Source organism: Aegilops tauschii, chromosome 7, assembly GCF_002575655.3.
Source record: "Aegilops tauschii subsp. strangulata cultivar AL8/78 chromosome 7, Aet v6.0, whole genome shotgun sequence".
In the NCBI taxonomy this organism is placed as follows: Eukaryota; Viridiplantae; Streptophyta; class Magnoliopsida; order Poales; family Poaceae; genus Aegilops; species Aegilops tauschii.
In genome coordinates, this window is record NC_053041.3 from 50,753,124 (window position 1) to 50,758,754 (window position 5,631).

At 36.4% G+C, this 5,631-nt stretch overlaps 1 long non-coding RNA gene across 1 annotated transcript; it reads left to right on the plus strand.

The window, feature by feature from the left end:
• The first annotated feature begins 343 nt into the window (after positions 1-343).
• LOC120968299 (uncharacterized) lies at positions 344-1,531 on the plus strand. Its single transcript, XR_005762682.3, has 2 exons — positions 344-962; positions 1,088-1,531. It is a non-coding gene; the product is annotated as an uncharacterized lncRNA (long non-coding RNA).
• The last annotated feature ends 4,100 nt before the right edge of the window (positions 1,532-5,631 follow it).

A 5,631-nucleotide genomic window follows, 5' to 3' on the forward strand; every position in this document is an offset into this window, starting at 1 on the left:
TGGATCTTCCGTTCCCGTTCTCCTCAACCCGCCCCTTCCGATCTTGACTCCCTTCTTCTCTGCTTCTGGCAACCGCAACTTCTGCATCAAACCTTCCACTTTCTCCATTGTGTCGAGGACTTGCATCAATCTATGGTTTACTAGGTGGTTGTATTACGAATGGATGCCCTAGCAACACTCGTAAGGCTTTTGGTGGATGGGTGAGCGGTCTCGAGATCAATCTAGCAAGGATCGCCGAGGCTAGGGGGAGAGTTTGCTGGCGTCGGCCAGAGACGGGGTCGCCTGAGGGGACTCTAGGGTTTACCAGGAGTCACCGTAGAATCCCCTGGGAATCGCCCAAGCGCCAATCATGGAACCGTCACCCAAGGGACGGACGGGTTAAGGATGATAATTAAAGCGGACTTTGATAGAGAGACACGTGAGAAATAGAGTGATAGAGAGAGATACGTGAAAATTAAAGCGGTTTTAATTTCTTTCTTTTCTGTAATTAAAGAGATACGCATGAGAAATAGAGAGATAAGAGAGATACCTGAGAATTAAAGCTGTTTTAATTTTTTCCGTTTCTATGATTAAAGATCTGATCTACACAGTTATAATCTTGACCTGCAAAATCAACGGCCTCCATTTTCTATTTTTCTCTAATTAATGTGGGAATTTCTTGGGAGTGCCTATTAGTATAGGTATATATATGTGCAAAAATCTCGACATTAATGAACATATATCTGGTGCACTTGCAATCTTTTGTAGTACATTAATGAATATTTAAAGTATTTTCCAACTCTTGCTATTTATAGACTTGTCGTCCGTGTCTGCCACATTTGGAGTCCAACTATTTCCTACTGGAACCTTACACTCCACTAGAACTGAGTTTGTCAAGTAACAGATAACCAATATGAGAGGGAGCAGCCTAGTGCAGGCGACGATGATATTCTTCATTGGATGCCTTGTGCTTTGTGCACAGTGTAAGTATATATCATCATCGTCTTTAGAATCTTGTGTTAACTTCTTGCCACTAATTCTTCGGATCAGACATACATACACACACACATCTGCGGTACTGCATACTAAGGTTAAATATACTATACAGGTGCTCTCGATAATAAGCAAAGGATGGTCAACCAGGATGATCATGCGGCGAACACAAGTACCAACGCTACCATCATCAACTCAACAACTGTAGGCGAGAGCAAGAAAACCGAGAAATTTTGCAGCCTCTTTCTCGTATGTTATTTCAACATTGAGATTCGTGCTGAGTGCTACTGTTGCGAGAATAAGAATGCCGACTGTTACAAGACGAAGAGTGAGTGCCTGCAAAAGTGCCATTCCTACAACGGTTAATGCCCACCTTCATCGCGGTCTTTGGGATAGAATTCCATATGCTTGGAAAATTTGCCCGTCGGTAATAAAAGGCACCTTATATGGTTTGGGCAATTAGGTTCCAATTAAACATGAGAAAGCCCGCATGTTTCCGTGTAGATCCAACAAGGAAAAATTTGATGAAAGAAATCCAAGTAACTAGTTGTCTTGCATATTTACAAAGTTCAAATCCTTTGGTTGTTGTGCTTTGACTCGATTGTCTATTATGCTGTTTCATTTACTTGCACATTGCCCACTTGTTCATTTAACACACATCACCCACTTGGTGATTTGCTAGTTGTGGGCTGACAGTCATATAGATTTTTTTTTTAGATCTCGTCATATAGAATTGTAATAGCACTGACATGGAAAAAGTTAAAAACTGAAAAACTGAAAAAAGTAAATCAAACAAACAAATGGTGCGCAAACTAAATCAGACGGCACAAGACAAGTGAGATTTAGTCAGGACTCTTTCAGATGAAGATAAGCAAATTGCAAGAAAACAACATGCAGAAACATTTTTATATCATAGCATAACATGCAAAAAAGCACATATATAGTACAACGACAACCCACGTGTCTATACGCTATCTATATGTATATCTATCTATCTATATCTATCTATCTATCTATATCTATCTATCTATCTATCTATCTATCTATCTATCTATCTATCTATCTATATATCTATCTATATATACCTACTAATAAAAGACGGAGCATTTATGCCCATCCGTCTCATGTTTTGCAACAAAATACCCTACTTTTTTCTTTAATTAACCCGCGGTCAAGGTTTAGGTGAGGTTCGTCCGTTGTGTTTTTTGCAAAGAACGAGGAAATGGTTGCGTTTTGTGAGATTCAAACTCATGATGTCCCCTCCATGCCCAAAAGCCACAGCCAACTGAGTTAGCATGCACTTGTGCTACCAAATAGGTCCATTATTTCATTAAATTGTCCAACCATGATACTTTGCATAAGAATACGCAAATTTATATGTGATTTCAAATTGCCTGGAAATCAACAAGCCAACTCGATAACCAAGAAATAGAGGGAGAGGAGGAATTCACTCAATAAATAGTGTTAACTAGCAGGGTTTCCCGTGCATTTGCGCGGCTAGATTGACCCTTTCCGATGCCAACTATATGGCCTTTCACTAAACTATATTTTGATTAAATTTACACCCTGTATATGACATCATAGAAAAAATGAAAATCGCAATGAAACATGCAAGTGCATTAGGTTGTTCATTTTAATATAGAAGTGCATTAGGTTTTTAAATAAATTCCTTGGCATGTCAGGTTGCAACACCGATAAAAAACCATGTATGGGATTTCATGCCAATCTTGGTGTTTTTCGTCTTTGATCACTCCTCCTTTGTATCATTTAATAGGTTTTCGAGAAATTCCCTACCAAGACTTAAATCTAAACATGAAATTCTGGTATGTAAAGGTCCCTTCTTCTAGTCATATCAATCAACGGACGCATTCTTAACTACCTTTTCTTGATTAATGCTGCCTACCCACTTATGTATCAAGAGATTGACATCTTCTATCGTGCTTATTTTTTCTATTGATAATATTTTACAAAATATTATCTTTGACTCACTCCCTTTTAAGCTTATTCATGATGATCATGGCTGTTTTATTGCATCATCTTGTATTTTTGTATTTTTCTATAATTATATTAAGGGAAAGGTGTGACAGCTCCCAGGTGCGGGGGCACCCTCATGAACAATAACTTCAAAACAATACGAAAAAAATCGAAAAAATCTGAAATTTTGGGGGATCAAATATGATCAAACTTTTGATGTTATTGCAAATTTCAGCCAGAAATAACACTCGAGGAGCCCTCACAAAAACAATTACTGCTCAAAAGTACACATAAGTTTGAACACCGATTTTGTTTTTTTGTGAGGGCTGCACGAATGTTTTTTGATGCTAAAACTTTGCATGAACGTTGAATGTTTGATCATATTTGATCCCCCAAAGTTTCAGATTTTTTCGATTTTTTCATATTGTTTTGAATTTGCTGTTCATGGGGGTGCCCCTGCACCCGATAGATGAAAGTCCAGTCTCTTATATTAATCATACAAGTAATTGTAGACCAAATATGTTTAAATTTTTTGTTCATGAATTTCATAAGGAATGAAAATACTATTTGAAACTTCATCTTATTTTTCATCCGAATTTCATACGGACAGTGTGCTTTACATTCTTCATCTGAATTTTTTGTGAACCATGCAAGGGAACTGTGATCATTATGTATAGGAGATAGAGGGAAAAACCATTCTACATCTGATTTTCATTTTATTAAGTTATTATTAAGTTATTCGTCACCTTGGGTGAGGAATAGTTATTCTTCACCCTCTCTATTTTACCATCAATGCACCGTAATTTTACGTTACGTAAGTTTTGTTTTATTTCCGACGTAAAAAGAGACCGTAAGAAAATATATAATCATCGTAAAAAATATTTTATGTTATGTAAAATTACAAACGTAAAAACATAGTGTAAAATATACATAAACTGCAAATTTTCTTGTCTTATGACCTATATTTTTTTTCTTATGCCAAATTTTATGTAGTGAATCAATAAAAAGGTAAATATTTGAATTCCAAACGTAATTTAATTATGAAATGATCGTAAGATTACTTCGGGTGAAGAATAACTTATTCTGCACCCAAGGTGATGAATAGTATTGATTTACTGCAGAATAAGTTACATTCATATTGATTTACTACAGAATAATCTTCCGATCATTTCATAAATAAATTACATTTGAAATACAAATAGTTACATTCATATTGATTTACTGCATAAAATTTGGCATAACAAAAAATATATAGGTCCAAAATTGTATTTTATGTACATTTTACACTATGTTTTTACTTTTGTAATTTTACGTAACATAAAATATTTTTTACGACAATTATAGGTTTTCTTACGTTCTCTTTTTATGTCTAAAATAAGACAAAATTGACAAAGCGTAAAATTACGGTGCATACATGTTAAAATAGAGGTGGGTGAAGAATAACTATTCCTCACTCAGGGTGACGAATAGTCAATCCCTATATATATATAGTTGTATCTGCTATGGTTTTTATAAACATTTTGGTTCATCTATAGTTCTACACCATTGTAATCTTGAACCACAATCATTGTTGCAATTATATCATCCTATGTCGACGAATTGTAGTGACTTATTTTGTTTGGTGTTCATATAAAATTTAAAAGAATATATTCTTTTGCACTGTATTTGTTTGTATCGAGAGCTACAATGATTAGTATACTGCAGACAATATTTTGACCTAATGTTGTGCCTTGTTTTCCAGTCGACCGCTTTGCTATCTCTACCTAATATTAAAGGAAGGATTGTTTCTTCACAAAATTTCGTTTATGGTGGGACCCACAAGTTTTTTTGTCCATCCCTCTTCATTTATGATGGCAAAAAACTACGACGCAAAGAAAATAATAATACGCCGGGCACTCCTCTGGCCAAAAAATTATGCCGCAAGGACTCGAACCCAGGCGCTCACGCAAGACAGCCAGCCACTGGAATAAACAAAATCATGTGTTTAGCTAATGCGCACTTTTATATATGTACGCACCTGCTTTTCAGTCAGAAAAAAACATACGCATCTAAACGTGTACGTATCGTGCAATCAATCAGCCTCAACTAAAGCTTCAAAACAAAAAAAAGCCCCAACTAAAAAACATGTACGCATCTGCTTGCAATGAAAAAAAAAAAACACATACACAACTGAGTTGGACGAGCACAGCCACGGCCCACAGCTGCCATGCATTCCGTCAACTGCTGGAAGATTATTCTCGAAACAAAAAACTGCTGGAAGATTAATCGGCCATAAAACTGCTGGAAGATTAATCGGCCACCATGCTGCACGCTTCATCATGTGCCAAACTCAATCATTTTTTTTTCATCTCTACCATATTACAAGTAATATGTGTACATAAACATGTATGACCGGTCTATTCAAGCCAAACATTAGTCTTTAGACGAATGGCTTCCTAATACATTGGTTATGATTTTCACGTGTAATGTGGAGGATTGTTTCTCTACTTTTTTTGTCATCGTTTTTTTTGGTACGTCCTTTTTATTCCGTTTCGTCCATTCGTTATCGGTCTCATGTAGTGTTTGCTTCGGTCGGTATGTTCGTTTCCGGTCCGTCAAAAAAAGAAATAGCGAGCGTAGAGGGATTCGAACCATGGTTGCGAGGACTCACGAACCAACTCATCCAACCAAGAATCCTGCAGAAAG